Source organism: Oryzias latipes, chromosome 15 (genome assembly GCF_053564925.1).
Source record: "Oryzias latipes strain Hd-rR chromosome 15, Olatipes_Hd-rR_3.1".
Classification (NCBI taxonomy): Eukaryota; Metazoa; Chordata; class Actinopteri; order Beloniformes; family Adrianichthyidae; genus Oryzias; species Oryzias latipes.
The window spans coordinates 9,795,201-9,821,628 of record NC_136251.1 but is presented as its reverse complement, the minus strand read 5'-3'; the positions used below and the strand labels follow the sequence as shown (position 1 = coordinate 9,821,628).

Genomic DNA, 26,428 nt, shown 5'->3' with positions numbered 1-26,428 from the left:
CAGGATTCACATATAAGAAAATAAGAAGAAAGGTTCCCCAGAATTCAATGAGATCCCTAATGTTTTCATAGGGTCTAATATAAATGGGATCCTCAACACATCACTGTCCCAGTCCTTCATCCCACCATGACTGAAGTCAGCCACAACTATCCCGCTTCACAAAAAGACCTCAATCAGCAGCCTCAATGATTACCGACCAGTCACCCTGACTCCTGTTATCATGAAGTGCTTAGAGAATCTGTTTCAACGGCGCATCATCCCTTGCCTCCCTCTGGCATTTGACCCATTTCAGTTTGCATACAGAGCTAACTGATGGACAGAGGATGCCATTGTCACAGCACTTCATGCCACCATCTCTCACATGGAACACAAGGGGAACTACGCTAGGCTGCTCTTTATTGACTTTAGCTCTGCTTTCGATGCTATTCTCCCAGACAGACTGACAAAAAAACTGCTGGACATTGAACGTCCCCTAAACATCAGCTATTGGGTCACAAAGACCTCTCTGACTGTGTCCAGAGAGTCAGAGTGGGTCCCCATCTCTCCACAGCTCTCAGCATCAACATTGGCTCACCACAAGGCTGTGTGCTCAGCCCCATTCTGTACACCCAGTATACAGATGACTGTGTCAGCATCCACCCAGACAACACTGTCATTAAGTTTGCAGACGACACCACCGCTGTGGGGCTCATCTCTGGTGGAAATGAGACGGCATACAGGAAATGTCCACAAGCTGATGGGGTGGTGTGCAGACAACAACCTGGTCCTCAACATCTCCAAGACCAAAGAACTAATTATTTACTTCAGGAGGAAGAAGTCCAACCTTCAGCCCATCTACATCAATGGGGAATGTGTGGAGAGGGTGCCCAGCTGCAAGTTCCTAGGTGTGCACATAGATGCAGACCTCCAGTGGAGCTCCAACACCTCTGAGGTTGTGAAGAAGGCCCAACAGCATCTCCACTTTCTGAGAATTCTCAGGAAGAGCCATCTGAAGAAGGAGCAGCGGTAGAAGACAGTCCGTCTTCTACCGCTGCTCCATTGAAAGTGTGCTGACTTATTGCGTTTCCGTGCGGGTCTCCAGCTGCACCACAGCACACAAAAAGGCACTGCAGAGGGTCATTAACACTGTCTAAAAACCCTCTCTTTACTTGTGCAGAAATGTAATCCCTCCAAAACATGAATGACAGTATCTCTCGGATCAAATTTCCCTGTATTTAGAGGGCCTATATCATGCTTTTCTAACGCCTTTCAGAGTAAACTATATCTATATATGATATGTTACCTTTGGCACACTATAGAAACATTTATTTAATGAAATATACATTAAGTTACTTTCAAAGTTCATTTTCTGACCTGAAAGTCAGACAACTCGATATCTGAGGCTCCGCCCGTTTCATGATGTCCACCTAGAGCTGGCCTCGGCAGCATACCTGCGTCTCGCCCACGAAAACAAACAACATCTAAACTTTGCAAAGATGGATGTGCATATAGTGCATTTAAAATGAATGCGTTTGTCACTGCTGGCTACACTGAGAAGGTGTGTATGTGTGTGTTAGCCTGGAGGCGGTGCTTGCGGCACAGACTTTTCCTTGACGGGGCTGTTCCTCACTTATCTACGTCACAAGCTGAGGACCCGCTCATTTACATGGTTTGGGAGGGGCCTGTGTTCAGAGAGCTGGTTTTTAGATGAATACTCAGAAATGAATGGATCAAAATACAACTTTGGGTTTGTTTGTTTTTGTGAGGAATTAACAATATGAAACACTTAAACCCTAAAAAAAATAGATTTTTCATGGTATAAGCCCTTTAAGGTGAAATAAAGGTTATTTAACAAGTTACACAGATTAAACTCCTGCTGAAATATTAATGTGTGCTTTTATAACTTTTAGAATAGATTAATAATAAACTACTATTAATCTGCAGGAGGTTGTTTAAAACTATTCTGCAGGCATCTTAACCAGGACCAGGAAGAAGGAGCAGATATCTATAATTAGGAAATCGTTGCACTGGCTCTCAGTCAGCTTTAGGATCACTTTTAAGATCCTTTTGTTACTCTAAAAATGTGTTAATGGAACTGGACCTTCATTTTAATCAGATTTACTTTTGGTTCATGACCCTTCCCAGAGTCCTCGGGTGCAGGCCTGCTGCTGGTCCCAAAGGTCAGAACAAAAACCCACGGCGAGGCCACATTCCAGCACTGTTGGGCTCGCCTGTGGAACAGTCTGCCTAAGTATGTGAAGGCTTCATCCACAGTGGAGGTTTTTAAGACAAAAACTCATATTTTTGGTTTCATGTAGTTTTTACATTTTCTCATGTTTTAATGGGATTTTATGAATTTTTTGTTTTGTACAATGTGGGTATGTTTATTTAACTGTTAGTTTTATTATTTATTTATTTTATGAAAAGCATTTGGGGGGGGGGGGTGCTCAATAAATAAAGCTCAATTAGATTTTTTTTTTTTGATCGAAGTTTAGGTACGACGGAGTTTTAGGGATAGTGTACTTTTTTTTAAAATTACTACTATTATCTTGTAAATTTACGAGATAACACTTATAAATTTACGAGTTTATGTCTCATAAATTTACATAAATTAAAATCTCGTAAATTTACGAGAAAAAAGTCATAGATTAAAGAGGAAACACCAAAGTTTTCCGTTCATAGGAGCCTAGCGAGAAGATGAAATATGTGGAGCCGTTTGTGAAGCTTTATTCATTCCCGGATCTGTTTAAAAAACATAGAGATTCTGAAAAATTTACGATTTTTTTTCTCATAAATTTACGACTTAAAATCTGGTAAATTTACGAGTTTTTTTTTCATAAATTAACGACTGGAAATCTCGTAATTTTTATATATTTTTTTTTGGGTGGCCCTAAAACTCTTTCGTACTTAGGAAATAAAAGAGTGAGAACAAAAATATAGTCCTATATCTTCTCACCTCTCCTGTCCTCTCCACGAGGCTATGTTGGATCTGTGGCGGCTAACAGCTTTGACCTTTTCATTGTGGTTATCCACTGGGGTTAAAAAGCCACGGTAACAGCATCATTCATTACCACATAGGGATAAGTTGGTTTAATCATATAAACAATGTTTTTTTTTCCAATAAATGACCAGGAAGTGATTTGATTCTGACTAATTTGACATGGCTTTCCCTGAAAGGTAAAACGTGATACAAAGATTGTAAGCAGAAACAGGAAAATCCTTTTCGTCTGAGAAAGTCACAACATCAAAAAGTGAGGCTCTATGTAAATGAAGGAGACATCGTATAGCACACATATGTTAAGAACTTGTTTCTTGGAAAATATGGCGGTGGTGGGAAACAAAGAAAATGTTATGAGGGAAAAAAGAGGGGCAACAGGCGCCAACATAATCAGAAGTTGCGGGTAATGTGCATTCAATCACCCAGTGGATGAACATCTTTCACATTATTAGCATGACAAAAAGCACAATCATTTTGGATATGCCTGAGTGCTGTTTTTCATTAACTTTCCAATAAGTTATTACCAAAAATGTCAGGAATGCAGCGAAAACTGTAAGCTTTGGCCCAAGCCAAAAAAAAGAGCGAAAAAATTAACAACAAAAAAAAAGTAAGCAGACAAATAAATGTCAGTTTAGAAAACGAATAGTAAGGGAGCCAAAAGGGTGAAGGGACAAGAATAGAGCAGGAGTAAAATGTCGAGAAGTGTTAAAACAGCAGATCCAGCTCTAAATGTGAAGTAAATCCAGTTAATTTTGACATTTGTTCATTTAATGCAGCACATTAAAACTGAGACGTCCAGCTGGGAAACAATCTTCAGGCAGCTATTAGGGAACTCCATCAGCCGTGGAAAAGACAGAGTCTTAACTGTTCATTATGATGTTTTACAAACTCTGATGTAGTGGATTCCACGTTTCCTTTTTTTATTTCACGATGTCCTGCTGAGATAGAAAATTCCTTTTTTTCTTCTCCAGCATATTAACATTCAACATCAGTTAGACATTAAAATGTTACAGTAGAAAAAAAGATAACATTAACCAGCAAATATGCAAAAAATATAGCAGATATATCTGTGAAAAGACCCATCCTTTAAAACAACCTTAGAATTTGGTTTAAAATTAAGTTCTGTTGGAAGATCAATAATCAATACTTATTAATGTTTTTGTAATTGTAATTTTACCAACTGGTTATACAATTTTTTGCAAGTCAAAAAGTAACACGGTTGGCGTTTTTAGTATGCAAAAATCCTTTAAAGGATAAAAAAATGCAGATTTACGGAAAGTTTGTTTTTTCCATTTTTCCAAATTTGGAAAAACGCGGAATCTGTAAAACGAGAACCAGAGCTGAGTAGGTGGATCATACCCATTACACCAAGCTGTTACATTTTCTCTGCCAATTCCATTGGGTCACTTCCAACAACTTTCTTTTACTGTTGGGAGGTGGTGTTCTGGTACCAGTGAGCACGGGCTCCATGGGTTTAGATTTGACCTATGGCAATTGGAAAGGGAGAGAGGTCACACAGAGCACTAGACGGATTCCTGCACTGACATAAAACCATTGTATGATGGAGGTAGTGTAATCATCTGGGAAAAATTATAAAATTATAAAATTATATTTTTGCAGCAAAAAGAAATTCCAGGATTCGGCGAGAGAAAGAGAGAAATTTCACCTCTTACCGCTTGTTTTTGTCCAAATGATAAAGTAAAAGGTTGTTTTGAAGAAGCTGGCGCAGTGATACAAAACATTTAAGCTAGCTGACTGGAACTTCTTTTTTTGTATCTAGCGGTTATCACTGTGGTATATCACTTTTTAATGCTCACCCAGCAGCCAATCAGAATCGAGTATTCACCCGGACCATGGTATAATTGTGGTTTTCGCCTGGCTGGAATTCTTTGACAGCAAGTCTTTCATATATCTGAACAGAGCTGTGAAAGAAAAAACCTGGAGCTAGATTCCCAGATTTGCACCGCTTTGACATTTTGCACCAAGCCTCTTCCAATTGCAGGTGGTGGACATGCACTGGTATCGGAAAGCAATAGTCTAGTGTGAACACTGCGTGTTAAAACCCACGTTCAAGAACCTGCATTATGGGCCCGGTGTGAACAAAGCATTACGTGTTTTTTCCACTCTTCTTTGCAGAAAAGCTCACGTTTACTTGATATAAAAATAACGAGCTACAGGGGTGTCCTATCTTTATGGAGGACAAAAACTTCAAACAACAGCTATTTTTCCTTTACATTAACTATTCTATTTTTCTTTTTAAATCCTGCTTTCCACCTTTGAACTGATAAATGACTCTCCTTTCTCCAGTTCCTTTGAAAAAAACACAGCCAATGAAAATAAGCTCAACAGTGCAATTTAGAGAGGCTTATAAATCAATCCAGGAGAGCGCACATATTTCTGTAAGAGGAGAATTTATATGTTTAATTACCGAGCGCAGGTGCCAGGCCCTGGCTTTACTCATTACAGTAAGATGTATGAACGGCAGGCGAGCCCGGATAGCGCAGGACAAAAGGGAGGACAAAGTAATTAGCCGACTGTTATTTAATGGGATGCTTCCTCAAGTCGATCTTGTCGAGTCTATCCGTCCATATGCTTCAATTCAGAACTCATTTCATAAAAAGACCAGTGGTGGCAGGTCGCACAGCAGCAATTAACACTCACTATGCAAGGAATCGGCAGGGAATGAAAGTGAAGTGTTAAACACTTTATTATGTGATGGTCCAGCTTTTCAGCAGCCCACTTTCCTCTGCGTTACTTTCTTGTTTTCCTTCTCATAATTTTGCCCCGAGAGAAGCAGTGCTCAGAGCAGCTGAGTGGACTGAAACATGCCTCTGGCCACAGAGAGGTCGAAGTTAGTTTTGGCCACACTTCTGTGCAGTGTGCCAAAATGAGGATTTATCCTCTATTGTGGTAAGTGGTTTTGGCTGTAGGTTCAGCTTTAGCCATTTAAAGCCTCTCCCTTTTAGCTGATGTGCGTGTCAGTGCTGGTGGCTTCTGTAATGTGCCCTAAGAGACATTAGCCACTGCACAGCTCGAGTGCCAAAAACAGGTCTTAGCCAGTTTTACCTGGAGGACTGAGCATTTACAGAGCAGAATCCTGCCAAAGACAGACGCTGACCAAGAGAAATGTCAGCCTGCTTTTCAGCAGGGAATGATTTACACAAAACCAGAAATGAATGACATCTCCTATGGTAACACTAAAGGAAAAATATTTCAAAAATACATTAAAATGTTTGAAAAAAATGTTTGTAGGGTTTAAACAAGTACTTTTTTCCCTTAAAAAAGAACCTTTAAACAGTTAAAAGGAACAATGGATCTCTGTCTAGGAAACCATCTGACTGAAAAACAAAATTTAATAACATTTTAGTCATATGTCATTGCATTATTTACAAAAGGCAATATGACGTTTAAAGCGCTGTATCTTATTTTTGTAAGTGCTGATAAATTATTTCAATATATTATCGATACCCCATTTTTTTGTATCTTTTATTGACAATAAACTGTATACATCACATTTCTATATATTTGGTGCATACATATTTAATACATTCATCAAAAAAATCTTTTTTGGTGATTTTCTTTATTGTTTTAGGAGTTGTTGAGCTTTTTACTTTTATTTCAGGATGAAATAAAACAAAACTATGAATAAAAATAAGACTAATACATTTTACATTTACTACCTGAAGGATTTTCCCAAAATAATCAGATCATAAAAAAGATGCAAAAGGATAAATCAGGGCTGTTTGACAAAATATTACGACCTGGAATGTCCACAGCTGGAGTAGGATCTGAGGCAGGCCTCTAATTACACACTCTGACCAGTGAATTATAATGCCAATCCACAGTGGACAAGCTAAGCCCTCAGTCCCACAGTTTACACACTCAGATCCACGCAACAGTTTAGAGTTTCCCTCCATCCAGCCCGGAGGCGTTGTTTGGCCAATACTAAACCCGGGAATTCCTCACTGGACAACTCTTGGCTGTTCCTGAGCTCAGTGCTCAGGCTGTCTGGCCACAGGCTTGTGGGGACTGGTGGGCCATGTGCTCCATGTTCTCTGGCAAAAGCCCAGCCTGAGTTCATAGCTTTTGACCTGCATGTTGAGGGAATGGATTTGGCAGGAGCTGAAACATATGAACACTGGAGTGTGTCGCCCAGAGCAGTTTGGCCTGAGCTGCCTTGCTGTACAGGCTGACACTGGTTGAGTTAAAACACCTGATGTTCACAATCTGTCGCTACACCAGTAAGAGCTACTCTGCTTCAGAAGTCTGATGCCCTGTTACACCACATGAGTGCAACACATACTCAATCTGGCTGTGCACATTTAAATATTTAGGCATTATGAAAAATAAATCTTAAAAAAATAAATAAACCACTCCTAGATATGTAATCAGTTTAACTGGTTTTTAAATGTATGGGCCAGGACATTAGATGGAAAACCTGAAACCTAGCATCATTGACCCATCTTCTGAGCTAGCAGCATTTAGAGCTGCACCATGAAGCATTTGGTGTTTTGGTTCCCCAATACATCGGCATGGTTTGTGTCAAGTAGTGAGATGTCACACTGCCACTATGAACATTTTGCTCATTTTCCAGGTATGACATTTCGGTCTTCACGATACATGCCTGATACACGTACTTCATAAGTTTTTCTTGCGTCCGTCATTCATCGATGCCTCAGATGTCTGTTGAGGTTTTAGGCCAACGGGTCTTTACGTGAATTCAATTTTGAGCTGTTTCAAATTTTTGGTCGGTTGAGGATTACACAGTTTATGCGTATTGTACACAGTTTATAATTAACTATTATGTAAATCTTACGCAATTTTGCGTGAATATTGCAAAATACGTATGCAAATTTGTGGCTTTCCACGACCGTTCCACATACGCTCAACTGAACTTTCACGCATGTAAAATGGATGTTTAACTTTTATATCGAGTATATGTCGCACATATAGCATTAAAATGATGTAACCGATGCATAAATTAATAATGAATTATTAATGAATTGCATATAATGCCATAATCCTGCACGGTTCATGCTCTACCTGATTTACGTGTTCTTTGAATTTCTGCCACAAGCGTGGTTTACGTCATAATGCGTTCTCACCACTGGTTCTCGACAATTTGCTTCTAAAACGAATCAAATGGCATTGTTTTTCAACATGACTTTCATGAAGAAGTTACCGAACATATAGCCTCATTTGCATGCTTAACAAATGACAGCAATGCAGATATCCTTCCTAGTCAATAAAAATAATTAACTAAATAGTGACAATGGTAATAAATGATAAAAATGATAATCAACGATCTATTGCATTGATAATAATAATATACGTGGGTTTTTTTTTTTGGTCTGACATGAATATTAGATTAAAAACTTGTTTTTTATTACAGTGAAATGTTGATGCAAACACAACAAACTTCAGTTAAAAATGGCATGTGGGAATGAAAAATGATTGAGTAGTTATCATAATCTGATGCAAAGTTTGAACTGCATTGAACTTTTACACAGCACACAACTTGAGTCTAGAATTTGATGTATTACGAAGTGAAAAAAGAATTGCATTTTTGTTCAAACCTGATTAAATGTATTGTTTACCCCAAATTGTGGAGCCCCGTAATTGATCTGCCAACAGACCTGTTCAGTGTCTTTAGCGCCCTGACAATGTCAGCCCATTCCAAAGGTGCTCATAAAGGGCTGTGCTATATGGTGCTCCCTCGCTGTATCCCAGTTCACCTTCATGAAGTCGCTGTTTCGCTGGTTACAGTGGAATTCCGCATGTTTCTTTTTACAGCACGTTCAGTGTGTTCTTCCTCCTGATTGGCCGTTGACCTTTTCAATCTCCTCTTTGCCGTGTCTCCTGTAGAATCGGTTCAGTTTGCCAATTAAACATAAATCTTCTAGTGTGAGCAGATCTTTGGCATCATTCTATAATACTGGACTTATTTTTCTATGAAGGTTTCAACTTTTAGAGTTTAAAAAAAGAACGAAAAGTGTGAAAATGAGTAGTGAGGGACTTTATAGCCTTAAAACATCTGTAATCCTGCTTTGCGCATTTCACCATCTGGTTATTCATGGGACGTATCTTCTGCGTTAAACGAATGAACACTGTGTCTCACTGCAACAATACTGATATAAATTTTATTAGGATCGAAAACATAAGGCAATACTTAACAAATAAATGTTCAGGGATGTATCTCACATCTATATCCCATGTAGCAAATAAAATAGGAAGGCATGCTTTAAGATTTCTAAGTGACGATGTACTTCCTGTTAACAGAGGTATTTCGTGTGAATGTGTTTTAGGTTAAGAACAAAAACATACACTCTTTCAGTTGTGTCATGTCTGCTGTAACAAGACTGTATAAGTATGTGCTGGATGTGTTTTTTTAGTCTCAAAGGGCCTTTGATTGAGCCAAACCTAGAACCTATCATCAACTTGACCATACAACAATCAGTGGCTGCACAATCCCTGTTGTAAGACACATTTCATTTCCCAGATCTAACAGCTGAAAGACTAGACATGGTCCAGATGAGTTTTTTAACCAATGAAGGATGTCAGAAGATGTATATGACTGACTGAATGCAGAGAAAGATACCTTCAAAGCTGTTATGGCGGACATTCTTTGGTTCCTATATTTATTAAAAACGTCATATTATGTTTAATAAGGAAATTGCTGTAGTTTCATACAAAATAATTACATTAAGAAAAAAATTATTACTTTAATTTCTCAGGAAAAGCTATACCTGTTCTTTTATTTTTTTACTCATTTTCTTTAAAATAATAAATAAAAGGAAATTAAATACTTGTTTTTTGTGTTTGTGTAAAGCAAAAAAACTGAATTGTCTAGAATTTTTTTATTAATAGGCTTGCGAAAACAAATGATAGATTTATCAATTTTTCTGAAGTACAAAGTAATTATTTTTTCAGTTTTGTGAACATTTTATTTTAATTTTTGGTCATATTCTCCACCATTTTCATTTAAAACATGCATACTAATATTCAGGAACCTGTTTGAGGCGCGTCTAGTTATAAAACTCAACTTTCATTTTTTTTATCCACGTTGGGTGAAGTGAAAGCTTATTGGAACAACTCAAAACAGACTGATGGATTAACTGACACATCGAAGCTGACTAACAGTGCTCTGGATTATCTACTCAGTTCTGGGGGATGACGGGTGGAGAAATGGAAACAAAGCGATGAATCTTTTCTGCGGGTAACAAACTTTGAATGTCAGCGAGCGTGACGGCCACTGACTCGAGCGGGGGGGGGGGGTATAAGGAGGCAAAGTTGGCATGAATCCCTACCTGCTTGAGAGTGCCTGGCAATCCTCCCGTCGGCGTGCCACCTCGGCTGCCTTCTCTCCTCCAGCTCATGGCTGCATGCCCCATTTCCACTCACTGGGGACACAATTAGGAAAACGGCAAAAAGAGACAAAAGAAGCACAAATCCCAATCAGATAGTCATCAAACAAAAAAAGATGGCTTTTGTTTGATGAAGTTAAAGTCAGTCAGCATATCTTTCAGGCGGGAGCACAAAATGACCAAGTCAAGCAAAAAGGGAGAGCAATCAAGCAAAAGCATCTGGTCTGAATCAGCTGTCCTTCCCATCTTTTTTGGGTTTTATTACATCAGAATAAGTGACATGATGACCTCATTACAGGGCTAAAGATTACAACAACTGTATAAGTGTTGAGCTCCATTATGGGAACTAACAGATCTTTGCATATTTGCCAGATATTTATTTTTCAAAGTCTTTATTTTATTTTTGTCTCAGTCATTTTTGCCACTCATCTAAAAACCTGTGGGATCATGCTTTAAAAAGTGACGTTTAAAAATTAAATGTTATCATTTTTTAATATTTTACATTTATTTTCAATGGTTAGGCATCTGTCATTGTCAGTCTCTTCCTTCACACTGTCTTTGTGATGTTTTTAAGGGTAATCTGTTAGTTTGTTGTGATTTCGATGTAAAAATGAAAGTTCTTTTAGAAAAAGCTGTCATTTTCTCCAGTATTTTAGGGGTATTATAGGCTTTACGTTAAAAACAAGGGTCCATTAAATGTGTGTTGAACGTTAAACCAGTTGAACTTTGACCAATTGGGGACGCACATTTAGGAGTGATGTATTCTTTCTAAGGGTGCATTCCGACTTGAAAATTCCATTGGTCCGGACCAAGTCCACTTAATTTGGTCCAGATCGAGTCCTAAGTCTTGTGTTTGATCTGTATTCAGACTACCTTTCAACCCGGACATTTCTGTTTTGAACCAACGCTTGTTTGCATACAAAAGCGAGTGACTAAAGTTCTCTTCAGAGAAAGAATAATGGCAGTCAGGGGCTTTGGATTCCTTGTCAGGATAGTTCACTTTTTCAAATGTTATACTTCACCGACCAATTTCGATTGTCAGATACAACCCTTTTTATTTGCACTTTGTACAGTTGAGTCATGCTGCAAGGTGGTTACTGGGGAGACAATGGCTAAGAAGGTACGCCGATAAGTGTTTATGACATATAGATTTTCAGGAAAACGGGGTGAGAAGCAATGTGTATCCCATTAAAATTTCAAATGACTAAATTTCAATGAGTTGCTGTGTATCAATGTTGTTCCATGCACTGTAAACCCGAATAGTCCAATGAGCTCAAAAGTTTTATAATCACTGAACTCAAAAGTAACAAACAAGTTGAGTCATCTTAAAACCTATAAGCCGATTCAACTTTTGCCACAGTTATATCTTTATTGGACTAAAACATTTTGAGTAAATGAAACCTTGGAGTCAAAATTTATGAGTAATGAGACGTGATGACGTCATAACGTACGCCCATGAACGTGAACTCAGCCACAGAAGTCTTCAAGATGGCGGAGGTCTGATGCGAGTGGCAGCTGGCCCAAGTTGATAACTCATATACGTCTAGGTAAGTCGTATTATTTTATTTTTTATTGTATTTTATGACTTTCACCTCTGTATTTTATATTTGTTGCTTCTTTTGATGTTCCTTCTAGTATATCCTTTGTATTCATGACGTGCTCCACGAGTTTGTATATTCGAATATTTGTTCTGAATTCAACAATTATGTATGTTTTGCAGTATCATGTCATCAGAGAATTATTGCTTGTTGTTAAAAGAAGTTATTGGGGCAAAGTTTCAAGTTTTACGTTTACCGAGTTGGTTGGTGCACATTTTAAATGATCTAACCGTTACTACTAGCTAACCGTTACTACTAGCTAACCGCTAGCTCTGGCAGAGCGGCTGCCACAGCCACATATATGACTCAGTGGGAATTGCCTTTTTTTCTACTACTTTTTACCACAGGCTCTGTGATTTGGTAATCGTTATTTTTTTGTGTAACTTGTATTTCACGTAGTAACCTAATAAATGCAAATGTGGGCTAAGCTAGCTGCCTTACGCTAACATGTTCTCGTATCTTATTTTTAGTGAACCGGCGGTGCGTTTGAAAAATAAGAGCGGAGGTAAGTTTTGATTGTAATTAACATGGCTGCAATATCTAAGACACGAGTAGCTCCCAGTCCAATGAATCCTCCGGCTATGGAGAACATTTGACCTTATTGACAAATTAAATTAATTATAAATAAGTAAAAATGTTCAAGCTACCTTAATGTTATGTAGCAGTTATAACTTTGTCCTGAATTGGGCTCGAGTTAAAGTACTAAATGTATCATAAAGTTTGCTTAATACTCAAAAACTGTATTTTGGCCCATGGTTTGGTTGTGATTTGTGTTTCACAATGTCAAATATTTTAATATAACTGTTTTTTCTCTTCCTAAAACATCCTCTGAAATATGTCATTCTAGCTAATGCACAAATATTAAAAAAATATTAATATGCATCCTAGATTACATATTGTGGACAGAGTATTGAGGCTATTGTAAAATGCAGTGGTTTTTCCAAGCTACCAGTAGCTTGAAAAAGCTTTAAATTGTGTTTAACAATTTTAATTATTTTTTTTTAGATGTGAGCTGAGTTTCATCACATCACAAATGTCAACCTGCGAAAACAGTTTTATTTTGACCTGGATAGACAGACGCAGAGGATGCTGATCTTTTTGAGACAGAAGGCAGCACGAACCGGAAGGCTCTATGCGACATTCTGCACCTCTATGATAAACAGGTGAGGTGTAACTGCATGGCATGATCAACATTATGCATTAGTATAGCTAAAAAAATTACTGTTGATCCCAATGCATTTGTAAATATGAATTTAATGTCATCTTATGTTTGTATTTTTTGAAATAACTGTACAATTTTAAGATAATTAAAAAGACTAGATGAACTGAACTGAGCCAGACCAAAGGGTGCAGTCATTTGAAATATGTTTGCCATATTAATTTGTATCTGTCTCTGTTCAGCAAGAACAGACTGCTGATGTCAAAGGTACTCCTGTCCTGTACTGGCTTCCCATATACAAACGTGAGGAGGACCCACAGTTTTTCAAAGTTTGGAATGTAAGTACTTTATGATGGATAATGTTTTATTCACTATATAGTACCAGTGACAGTGTGCTGGTTAATACTCCAGCTGTGTGGGTAATACAACTTAACCAGAAAGTCGTGCCAAAGCAATGTTATGTGGCAAAGCACATAGTCTCCTAAAATATTGCACTTCAGCTCATCTGTGCTCCTGTACCTGACCGTGGACCTCACCTCTGGCTCGTCTCGGGCCCACAGCCGTCCCCTATTTCATCTGGATGACGCCAGTCTTCTGGACTTTAAAAATGCAGTTGTTGAGCTAGAAAATGTAATTCTTCTCTAAGAGTTCTGGTACATCGCCTGTCCGTCCTGGGGGAGGAGTCTTTTTCTTATTTTTTATAAAGGAGTTTTTCCTAACTGTGTAAGAGGGTCTATTGGCAGGGATGCCCAGTTTAGTTTAGTCTGTTTAGTTTAGTTTAGCCAATACCTAATGTATTATGATTTCATGTTCTTGTACAATTACCGTTATGAAGCCCATGGAGACGACTTCTGTTGTGACATAGGACTATATAAACAAAATTGAACTGAATCTTTGCTCTTAAGTTGCATTGGCAAGAAGGTGACATTCTTTCCAGCAGGTTGTGTCATTTTTATGGAGATGTTCTGTGCTGTAGTTGAAAAACTGCCCCATAACAGAGACACAACCTGGTGGAGAGTAACCAGTGCTAACTGTGAGAGCATGACATCAGGAAAGAGTTCCAGAGGGTGAATAGTAGGTAAGCAGCTGGGCCGGATGGAATTCCTGGACGTGTCCTGAAAGGTGCTGACCATCTAGCACAAGCTGAGTTATGTTGGTGAAACTGGTTAGGTGGAGGGAGGGGTGGGGTTTGGGTGAATAAATGTGATCCTGTTTTCAGATTGTCATGTGACAAAAGCTTTTGTTTATTTTTTTGTCTACAGTGCCTTATGGAATCATGAGGACTCTTACAAATAGTCTTATTTTGATTTCATTTGATTTTGTATTAAATAAGCACTTTTTTTTTTTCCTTTTCAGATTAAAGAGTCACCAGAGCCAGACATCAGCAGCACCTCTGTTGGCATTCTGACCGTCAGCAACAACAATACAAGTTCAGTGCATTTCTGTCCGCTCCGTACAGCAGTTGTGGTGGAAGATGAGCTTGTGGTAGGCGAAATTCCCAAATGGGTATTTTTTTGAGCGCTAATGTTTATAGGGAAAGGGCAGCCTAAGAAAATGCTGTTTTATGTGGGAAAAGTGTAAAAAAAAAAAAGGGCTGATAAACAATTTTTGCTTTTCTTAAAATGTAAGAATGTTCTTTTTTTATAAAGTTGTATAAGGAAGTGGTGTAAAAAAGATTGGTGCTCATTTTTTGCTTTTCTTGAAGACTGATTTATTTTTTTTATGGCTTGTGCACTTTTTTTTACACAAATTGTGCAGTGTTTTACATTTTCTAGTACCACAAGTTGTTCAAATGTACTTGTGTAAGGTGGTTTAAAAATAAACTTGCAATTACAATTCTGCCTCAGTTTTTCTTTTGTAAGAATGGCCCTGACTAAGAAGGATAAATAAGACTAGTTTAGACTGATTAATTTTGAGTTGAGATATATTAAAGTTTTTTAGTTAATTAACTAATGTATTAAGGTTCAATAAAAACAAAATATTCTAGTTCAGTAAAGTAAGAATATTTAAGTTAGTTAAATAAAAAGTTATAGTTTAAGTTTAGTTAAATTGTTTTATTTTATTCAACTCAAAAATTTAAGTTCAAATAACTTGTACTTTTTAAGTAAGTCAACTTAAAAATTATTATGTAATCTGTTTCCTCAAAAATTTTGAGTTCACTGAACTTATTCGGGTTTACAGTGTGGTTATGGTGGCTTCCTTCCTACTTTATTCACATCCCGTAATGCCCGGTGGCCGTGTGATCAAGCCGTTCTACTCCAAGCGCAGACCCTCTTCAGACTGAGGAAACAAACCAAGACCACCTCGAAATATGGGTCTGAAAGATGTAGTCAGACTGAAAATGTGTTCCGAAGGGAAATTAACTCTGGTTCACTTTAGGTAAAACAAATGTTTCCAGTCTGAATACACCCTAATTCTCTGAAATGCCAACCATTTGACTGTCTGGAATTTAATGCCACCAAGTCTTTCATGTGTCAGAATGGAGCTGTGAAAGTAAAACTGTCTTGGTTTGGGTTTCTTTGCCTCAGTTTTTGCTTCTGTTTTTGTTCTGTCATGATTTGAGTTCTGTTTCCTGTTTTATTTTGAAGGTTTCTTGTATGTGATAGTTTTGAGTTTTACTTCACTGGTCCCAATCTCTCCTGATCATTTTCACCTGTGTCTTGTCAGTTATGTGTGTATTTAAGTCTTGTCTCTGCATTCCTCTTGTGCTGGTCCATGCTGTCGTTTCACTGACTGTCTGAAATCCTGTGTTTCTGGTACCCCAACGTCTGGTTTGGTCTGGTCTGGTCTGGTCTGGTCTGGTCTGGTCTGGTCTGGTCTGGTCTGGTCTGGACAAAAAGTCTGGAGCAAGATTTGCACCATGCCTCTGTCAACTGTAGGGACAGTTGAGTGTGAACACCAAATGCTCAAGCGCGTTCAAGAACACGTGTTTACATTGACACATGGCGGTGTGAGCATAGGATTTGACTCTATTGGATAAATCTCAGATGTGTAGATGACAGTTCGCAACAAAATACACATTTATGTGAAACTTTTTATTACATCAAATGTTAAAAACATTTAAATGTAAACATTTTCCTCAACCAGCTTTTCCAAAATGTTGCACATTAGTTCCATTTGTTTGCCTTTTCTATTTTACTTCAGAGTTAATTATGTTAAATCTCTTATTTCCACAAAAGGCCATGTTGGCAAAGACACTTTAAGAATAAGAACATGTCATTTGGGATTCCAAAGTTACAAAGAAAAGGAAGTGAACATGACATTTGAAATATATAATGCAAAATTAAACTTCCAAACATGAACTCTTTTGTTGTTTTTTTCGTTTTTTTTAGTACAATTTTTATCTATAAAAGTATGTGGCTCAGAATTACAAAGTGGCACTGTTTCATCAATGCAAAAGAAGTTACCAGTAAATAATAATAATATTCACGATATTAAATCTAAATTTTTCTTTCGTAAATTTAAAAATAAAAAAATAAATTATTTGACCATTTAAATTTCAAAGTTTGAAAGGAAAAAAGAGGTTTAGGGAAAGTGAATTGAAAAAACATAAAAGATGGGTGAGTGTGTGGGTTGGAGGGGGGGGTTGGCACAATGAGGGGCAAAGTATTCCCCAAACTAATCTGAGTTAATCAGGGCACTGCCCCAGTGTCCTAACCCCATCCACCAACACACACGTACACATTTCTGCCTACCCATAACCCCCTGTGTGTGGGCGGTGGTGTTCCCATGACCCACTTTAGACATCTGGGTCAGCTGTATTCAACCAACAATTCTCACACACACACACACACACATGGCCAGGTGCAAAGAGACAAATGAATCCACAAATCCACATTTAGCAAAGGTAGATTATTTTCTGGTACTCTGTTTCCAGAGGAAAGATTGCAGCTGATGCAGCACTCATTACTGAGAGAAGGCAGCAAACGTGTGAGGCATCTGCGCAGTAATGTGGCAACAATGTACTCCTGCATGCCCAGAGTTCACCAGCAGTTGTTCCTCTAAGCGTTGACCTTTCTCAAGGCCCAGTCTGAGAATGGCGGGGGATCAAATCCATCCTCTTCACCATTAAAAAAAAGGGCACATCGGAGAAAGAAGCATTGCAGCGCTGGTTGTACAATTTTTGTCGCAGAGGGGCTTTTTGAAAGAGGTAGAAAGTGGGAAAAGGGCACATGAAGAGGGTGGTAAGGCTTCTTAAACGCAGGGGAAAGACTAGTTGTATCGTTTCCAAAAATAAAAAAAGAGGAGGAATAGAAGGAAAAAACTTTTGAAGTGTGTTTGTGTTTGAGGCAAAGGAGCAAAGGTGCGCTTTTGCGTTTCAGGCAAAAGGCAGGAGTATGCTTGGGTGTGTATGTGTGTGTGTGTGCAAGGAGGTCCCTCTTGCCAGTTTTAAAACCCATCCGTTGCCCAGGTAAATGGCATGCTGTCCTCTGCACATGCCCAGTGGCTTTCTTCTCCTCATCACAGGGAAGAGTTCAGAGGGCCAGTTAGCACCGTTCACAGCGGACCCTGCGGCTTCACTCAAACACACCGACACACACATACGCACACACCCTCACAGGCAGGAATTCGCACACGAGGATTTGCTAAGACGTACAGAAGGCTCCAAATACATTTGCACATGCTCACAGGCTCCTGTAAATTAATGCAGCAGCAGTTGTACACACACACACACACACACACACATTTGTGTGCACAGTTGGCCTGTGGCTAAAGCGTTCAAACAGCCGGGATATTAAAATCCAGCAATAGGGAGAACAGTGGATGTTGCAGAGGTCCATAGTAGGTTATTGATCAAGGTTGGCTTACCGTGAAAACTCTGCTCGTGGCCAACGGCCATTCAAACCAGAGGTGTGTGTTTGGGAAGCCAGTGTGTCAACTCAAATCTTGCTAAAAATAAACAAGCACAGGTGCACACAAGTGTGTGTTTTTTCTTGTATGTTAGCTCTGAAGTGTGCAAACAAAATACTGTGTAAAATGGCTCCAATAAGCTACCACAACAGCTTTTTTTTTAAAACTGCTCACATGTAAATTTGTCCACTGAGCTCTTTTGACTAGACTGTCCTCTTTCCATGTGAGCCTTTTGTTGTTTTCTATCTTCCCACTTACCTCACACTGTGGATTTTGTCCCACATCCTGTCCTGTTTCTTGCAACAATAACTTATCACAGAGTGGACTCTAGTGTGACCCTTTCCGCTTTCAATTTTGAGTTTGAGGGAATAAAACAGCATGTGACTACCTTGAGACACAACACTGCAAATAGCTAAATCACTTAGAGACTATTTCCTCTGGCTTTGTTTTGGTTTGCATGAATTTTAGTGAACTTCTAGTAACATTTCATTTAATATTCTCCCAGAATCCCCGTATCCCATAACTTCTTTAAGCCTCAGTCACATGCACTCATACCTGCATGGGTGCTGCACGTTTTTGGGTTGTTCAGGCCCGTGGAGGGTCATAGAAACGTGTGGACGCACTTTAATGGGGCAGGTGTCTTTCAGTTAAGTCAATGTAAAGACACTCTTAGAGGGCTTGCAGCGCAATTTGAGTCTCGGTCAACGTATGTCAAGCCTTGCAGCAGCACGGTTTGGGCTCATTTTTGGCATTACAGCACAGCAAGAGTTGACAAATCTGAACTTTGGTGAAGGAGACGCGTCCCAGCAACCAATCAGTGACTCAGCTTTGGAGTGTTGATGGCACTATCAGCATGTGGAGTCCAAAACCAACATGGAGGAGAATCTGATCGTTCTCCTCCTGACCTTTATGATATTGTTCTTTTATGAAAAGTGACAAAAATTAAAAAGTTCTCTATTTTTTCCCTCCTCAGAATATTGCAGGACACCAATTCGTCAAAATGAGTCACAGACAGACGGAAGTGCAGCTAAAAGCGGCCGTCATTTAGACTGAGCTCAAATGCTGGGTGTGAGAGTGATACGCAAGTGTCCACACAAACCACACTTTGGTGTGTTTAGACTAGGAAAATCCTTTGTTCTGGATCGAGTCAGCTTCGAGTCCTGAACCTTGCGTTTGGTCTGTGTTCAGACTGGCATCAAGCCGTCCATTCTGTGATGGACCAAAGCTTGTAAACAAAACCAAGTGACTAAAGATCTCTTCTGTCATTGGCCAGGAACTACAAGGGCGGGTCAAAACAAGAGAAGGATGGACGTGCTGCACTTTATAGTTCTTATTACAGTTAACTTGTTGCACAAAGTGTACACTTATCACTTGAACATCACTAACAGGCCTCTTGTGGTGCACAGGGTTGGGGGTTAACATTTTTTTTCTTTAAAGTTGTGCAATACGCCTGCGTCTCATCTGCTTCACCATTACTTTACCATTGCGTGTTAAGTGTAAATATGTGTTCGGTTACTTGTAAATACTGTATATTTTTAAATAGGTTCATCTATAACATTCATTTATTATATCTGTGTGGTGGAAGGTATTGTGGTTTATTCACAGGATAAGCTAACTTACATCACACTTGTAAAAGTGTGTGTTGTATTTGTCTTACATACTGTATGTCAGTGTTTTTCAACCAGTGTGCCGCAGGAGATGATCAAGTGTGCCGTGGGAAATTGCCCTCATTAACTGATCTAAAAACATTTCCCATCTCCAGGAAATCAGCTCTTTGTTCATCCAAACAGGCCCTGATAAAACACTGAGAAGTTAGGAATATGAAAGATCATAAAATTTTATTTTCTTTGTGTTTATTTGATTCTCAAAGACATTTTGATTAGAACGACGGTACCGTGATTTAGTTGCATCTAGAGCTGTTTGCGGAAAAGTCCCGCCCCTTTAACTGTCTCCGCCAATCATTCTTGAAGGCTTAATCACATGTCAGCAATCTGACCAATCAGAAGTGGTTAAAGTCTTAACTTCCTTGTTCCAATTTAGCTCAAAAAGTCGCTCAGTTCTAACAAAAATACTAGCTAAAGCTCGTCTTTAGCGGTGTAGCTTTCCACAAAATCCGGTATCAGACCGTGGAAAAAGTGAACAAAACGATGAAGCTCAGGGACGCTAGTCTTTCTACCTTTTTGCGGCAGTTTTCACACTACATCTCCCATGATGCATTGGGTTAAAGCGACAGCGCCTCAGCGTACAATGAGTCGTCCTTGTTAAACGTCTTGAAACCACAACGAACACATCAAACAGTTTTTACATTTTCTAACTCAACTTTTATTTCAGCTGCAACTTCCTGCTTTTTCTGCCACAATTATCACAAAAGTGCATGTGAGATTGTGGCGGGGGGGGGGGGGGGGGGGGGGGGGGGGGGCTGTATATCAATACAGAATATGAGTTTCTGCTTTTTTTAATTTTTTAGACCAGCTCAAAAAAGGTTGAAAAACACTGCTGTATGTGACTAAACTCACAAAACAGGTAGCCTTAACATCTGGGAAAAATACAATGTGACCCAACTTCTGAAGAGCAAAGAGCAAAAAAAAAAAAACAGATTTTGGAAACCCTTCCATTTGGGAATTTCAAAACCAATGGAAGTGATTTTTTTTTTTTACATTGTTTAAACTTCCAATGTTGAAACTTGAGCTTTCACTTGCAGCTTTTCAAGCTTTTTTGTTCTGCTTCAAGCCTAAAAAGCTTTATAAAAATGCAGCTAATCTTTTTTTTTTTACATTCACACGCATGCTAACGCTCACATTAGCCTTCTCTTTTTCTTTCTAGCGATAACAAAAGTGAATGTATGCACTTTCTCTGATGTTCAGGACCTTAAGGGCCTTGCATCAAACAGCTTTCAAAGACACACTTGAATCCAAACAAACAATACCAATGTGTCCTTGTAACACACACAAAACCTCATGCATTTACATGCATCCCCTTCACAGTATGGATGGAATGAACTGCTTTTATCTTTTAACATACCAGGGAGATCTCAAAAGCGGCACAACAGTTTTGACCTTTTGTCTCTGTTTTCTTAAACACTTCTTCTGCTCCTGCGTTCTGTAACACATCCTGCCTCTGAGCTCCTCTGTTCCTGCCAAAATCCTCTCTGAAACACACAAGTTACCCGGCTTCTATGCTTAACTAAACTCGGCTCAGATCCTCTTTTAACTAATTCAGCTTCTGATAAAAGATAATTTAAGAAAAGAAAGTAAAAAACACTGAAACAATGGCATCACTAGAGCCAGCACTAATTATTTTTTAAGATCAACAGTAATCCCTAGATGCTCCCTCAACAAAACAACATCGCTTTGACCCTTTAACACTGTAGCTTTAGCTCATGTTCACATTCTTTCGACTACCATAACTCATCAACCGTTTGCGTAATTATCGTAAATCTAGTAGATTCTGAAGCACAGAGAAGTAGTCTTGCACTTATTCGCAACACTTTAAGTATGTAAAGTGTTGCATATCGGTAGGAAGGTGATGTGCAAAGCCACTGTTCTCCACGACAGAATCAGCTGATTTTTCGTTGAGTGGGTATTCAGTTGAAGGGTTCCAAAATGTCAAATAGTGTGTTATGTAGGTTAGCCGATGACATCTTTAGGGGAAAAGGTTTAACATACTTAATCTTTTGTGGTTTCGTTGTTTCACAGATTTTTTTCACTTTAACTGTGCCGGTTGATTTTTTTGATCAGTCTTTTTCGCGCCGTGTTTTCTGTACAGCCACAGCACGTTCAGTCTGACAGACTTGCATACATTTTTAATTGCGATCTGATTTTTGTTTTAATTCTATTAAACTGAATTTATTTTTCTATTAAGGATTGAACTTTGAGAATTTAAACATGAAAAAAAGTGTATAAAGTGTGTAGTGAGGGGTTTTACACCCTTCAACATCTGTCCCCCTACTTTGCAGATTTTATGTAGATGGTTTCAACTCAGTTATATAAATCCTTAAACGATAACCTTTTAGGAAATTTTGTTTTGTTATTTAACCCATAAGAATCCATGTTGATATCAGTGTAACAAAAAAAAACATCAGGAAGTGTTCTGTGGTCCACTTGGTTTCTGGTAAATTCCACATAATTTTATTTTTTAGGAAAAATGGGTCTGTCTTTTTGTGGATTCATTTGATTTCCTTTTTTATTTTTATTTTGTCAGGCTTATCCCAGCAAACGTTAGGTTGAATCCTAACAACACAAATCTCTTTACAATGGCAGATATTTGTGAAATAATAAACAAAATACCCTGATTTTAGTCATCACTCTGAGGGTCTAACAAAATGTTGTCTTCCAAATGGTTGTTCGGAAAGAAAAGAAAGACACAGACAGACATACTTAGACAGAGTCACTGTGCTCTCCGTCCCTCTCTCCACCTGTTAGATGGAGAATCTGGTGCATCAGTTGCTTACTCATGCATACAGTTGACAAATTGTCGCTCTCAGATTGCAGCCCTGCCGCTGCATGATTTGTGGGAGATGGGACTTGACAGAATGAGTTGGCAGCTCAGACAGAAAAAGGGCGCAAAAGATACAGACAGACACATCCAAAAAGGTACATTTGGAGAAAATTGCATATCTGAGGAGAAGGTGCTTTCTCGGTGAGAGTACATCTATGTCTAAGTAAAATCCAAGACGTATGGGACATGGTTTCCCCTTTTTTTGTTTGTGACCTTGCTGTTTGCTAGACTGTAAGAACTTTCATCTGAATGTATCCGTATCATGGTATCTGCATTCATTGGAAAAGCATCAACAGCAGCTGAAAAGGTGAGGTGTCAAAGATTCCACCTAAACTGTGAATATTTTTTACAAGAGAGATGCATTGTTTCTCCTTCTCAGTTTAAGATTCTTAACATGATCCATATCCAGAACACTGGTCTATTATTGCAGAACAATTTGACTTTTACATCATGCACTTCTTCTCTGGACCTATTATTATAATAGAACCCATATTTTCTGCAGATCCAATCTTGCCTCCATCACTGAAAGTCTAGAATAATCCTGAATATCTACAGTCTGGATAAATGCTCTAACTTCTGGAAATTTCCATTTGTAAAATAAACTTCCATCTTTAAAGTCCACAAGTTTTCAAATAAACATAAAAGAAACATAAAATAACATTTAAGCCAATTGTAGTTCATGTGTTCTTTCCCTTCATTAAGGTTTTATGACATTTCTTCCCATTCAACTGTTATGGCAGTTAAAAGAAATTAACTATATAATCCACTTAAAAAGTGGATTATATCTCTGTCCTTAAGACACATTTGTTGTTTTTGTTTATTAACTGTCATTATGTTTGTGTATTTCTTTCAGGTAACATGAAATCACTGCAGGCAAGGTGGTCCAGATTCACCCATTGATGAAGTTTAGAATGTGACTTTAATCTGTGAAATTTTGATCAAAAAACAGGACGAAATATCTCTCTATGCTATTTAAGGGAACAGTCTTCTTATTATATTGCTTAAATTGAAAATTTTAAATGGTTCGTCAAATAATATTTTTCTCAAAACTATCACTTCTTGTGGGTTTCTGGAGGGGGATCTGGCTACAGACAAGATGGCGTCCCGACATCATTAGCCAGAAGCGGAAATTCCACAACTGTAGCTGAGAGCAGAAGTTGACCACTAGAAGACTCATCGAGTTTAACTGAATTTTTAGCTCCAGTGTTTACATTCCTTTGACTAACGTAACTTTTCAACCCTTAACGCGATCCCCGAGAATCAGTTCACTCTGTCGTGGAGAAATGCTGCTTTGCCCAAGTATGCAACACTTTATATTAGTAATGTGTTGGATATTAGTGAAAAACTGCTTTAAAGTGTTGCATACTGGCAGAAAGACGCTTTTCTTTATAAATAACTCGATGCATGTTGCTCGCATAAGGAGTTAAGGTATGTTAAATAAAAAAACAAAAGTTAAATTAGTCTTTTTCGACAAAAATTGTGGTGGTGGGTGAGGAGTAGGGGGACATGAACTTCCAGTTCCAGTCGAGGACGTCCGATTCCAGCTAATGATGTCTGGGCGCCATCTTGTTGTCTGCAGCCAGGTCCTCTTGGGTTTCTGTACATTATAAGACTTCCTTGACCATAAATACATTGTCATAACAAGAAGGGATGATATAAATACCCAGTATTAGGTTTGATATTTGTACAATGTAAAAACAATTTGAAAACAAGTGAAAACTGTTGTTAATTAGAAGATTCTATTGAAAAATTGTTTTATAAGTTCTAGCATTCTAGTAGAGCTGCAAGGTGCATTATTAACGTCTCTCAAAGCAATCAAGACAGTTTTTGAATTCTGACTCAAATGGAACACTTGAGCCTCAAATCTAACATTAACATACCTGAATTTTTCCTTTACAATCAAAAAACCGTGCATCAAGTCTGAGTGGAGAAAGTATGCAGTGTAAATGTGCAGTGTAAATCTCTTTGTGGAGATGTGTATCTTTGTGGAATTCTAAGAAAGTGACAAAACTCCTAAAACTTTGGAAGGCCTCAAGGTCTTTGATTGGGTCTTCTCAGAGTGCGGTACACATTAAAGCTCACGTTTGCTTGTGGTTTTTGTCTTTTTGCTTCATTAATTTATCTTCCATCAAAATCAAGAGGTTTGCCTTTTGTACAAGGGTGTTTAAGCGTCTAGACATTGATGATTACATGTGTCAGTGGATTGTTCTCACCCAAAAAGGACTCTGACTCACTATTGTGACAAAGGGGGACGAGCTCCAGCTCCCTTGACCCAAAGCTGGCACAGAAGACAAATGAATGGATCTTCTGAAGACTGCATGTAAGAAGACAAATGTGCTGTAGCTTTCTTGTTACAGTTCATAAAATAAAGAGGTCAACCTTCAATCACAACGTTAAGTGACTGATCCTAAACTCGAGCCATTTTGTGTGATGAAGTGTCCTTGAGCAAGACAGACACATGCAATGTGTTCTCACTTGATAGAAGCTTCAAGTAGTTAGATTGATACTTTTTCCTTTCTTTGAAGGATATGTTTTGTAGATTGATCTGTTTAATGTTTGAACGCAGAGTTAAATTTAAGGACCCACTCCAATGTTTTTGGTCTTTTTAACATGCTCTTGAAGCATGTTTCTCATGATGGAGGACAAATCAAGATTAAAACTTTGTTTCTTAGTGTTTATTTATTTAATTTGTGGAGCAGATGAAAACACGACAATTGAAAAAGCTTTTAGGTGGGCCACAAGCTTTCCGCTCCTCTCCATTCTGATGCATCCACTTGCAGGCAAACAGATAATAATAATAATAATAATAATGAATTTTATTTATATGGCGCCTTTATAGACACCCAAGGTCGCCTTACAGATAGAAAAAAATAAAATACAATTAAAAGACAGACACATTAGTTAAAAACAAACAAAAAAATGGAATCATAAAATTAATTAGGGTGGGTATGCTTGTCTGAAGAGGTGGGTTTTCAGATTTTTAGCGAACTGCGGGAGTGAGTTCGTGTTCCGCAGACCTGAGGGAAGTGAGTTCCAGAGCCCCATAGTGACGAGCCGAGCGGGGGAGTGTAACAAGCTGGAGAGAGGAGGCAGACCTCAACGTCTTTGTTTTCCTCGTCTGAGCTGGCATCTGGCTCAAAACTGTACGGATGGATGGCTCCAATATTGCTCACCATTTTCACTGTGTCTTCATTTCTAGTGTTAGCTAAGGGTTGTGATGGGCTGTAGGCTAGCAGGAAAGAGTAAAAACAAAAGCATGATGGAAAATAAGTTCAGGCTTACTCCACGCCAACAGTTCCCTCCGCAACTCAGGGGTGAATTTCAAATAAACTACTGCTGCTATGCAGAAACTATACCTTCTTAGAGGGACTAAAGTGCTTTACAGTCACACATAGTCACACACAGATGGCAGCTCTGGTGCTGAACACTGGTGCCAACACAGGTTGTTTTATTTTGGCTTAAAAATAGCATAATCATAATTGAAAGATCACCTAGAATCCTTTTAAAATAGATTAAAAGATGATTGGAGTGCATTATTAATTAAAGTTAGTTTTTGCAATAAAAAATACTTTGGATGTAAATTTGAATAAGGCATGGCATCTAAACAAACTTACACCTATTGGTCATTTTTTATTTACTTTTTTGTTACTCTTTTATGCATTCTTTGAACAAGAAACACAGATCTAAGGTTAAATGTATCCATGTGTTCAAATTGACAAGCTTAGGTGTATTCACACTGGACACATTTGGTTCACTTAAAGTGAACCAGAGTTTGTTTTCCCTTGACAATCCGGAAGAAATTTTCGGTCTGAATCCAAATAGACCCTGGTTCGGAACCAGTGCCCGCTCTCTGAACCATCTTTGGAGATGGTCTCGGTTTGATCGGACTAAGCTTCAGTTCGCTCTAAGATTCCTGGGGCTCAATAAAATCTGTCCTCGGTTCGGACCAACTGAACCAGAACGGCCACCGTAGCCGAACTAA

At 38.5% G+C, this 26,428-nt stretch overlaps 3 long non-coding RNA genes across 4 annotated transcripts in view; 1 reads left to right on the top strand and 2 right to left on the bottom strand.

The window, feature by feature from the left end:
• The window catches only part of LOC144984107 (uncharacterized), a 217,738-nt gene that overhangs the window by 139,649 nt on the left and 51,661 nt on the right, over positions 1 to 26,428 (bottom strand). The window lies entirely within an intron of this gene.
• The window catches only part of LOC110016489 (uncharacterized), a 184,241-nt gene that overhangs the window by 130,867 nt on the left and 26,946 nt on the right, over positions 1 to 26,428 (bottom strand). The window contains exon 2 of the long non-coding RNA XR_002874790.2: positions 10,285 to 10,377. This is a non-coding gene — a long non-coding RNA (uncharacterized LOC110016489). The remainder of the gene's footprint in view (positions 1 to 10,284; positions 10,378 to 26,428) is intronic.
• Positions 11,580 to 14,934, top strand: LOC110016488 (uncharacterized). 2 transcript variants are annotated; one of them, XR_002874786.2, is made up of 4 exons: positions 11,580 to 12,444; positions 12,945 to 13,102; positions 13,341 to 13,436; positions 14,455 to 14,934. It is a non-coding gene; the product is annotated as an uncharacterized LOC110016488 (long non-coding RNA). The 2 variants fall into 2 exon arrangements; XR_002874785.2 differs by having other exon boundaries at positions 11,582 to 12,444; positions 13,013 to 13,102.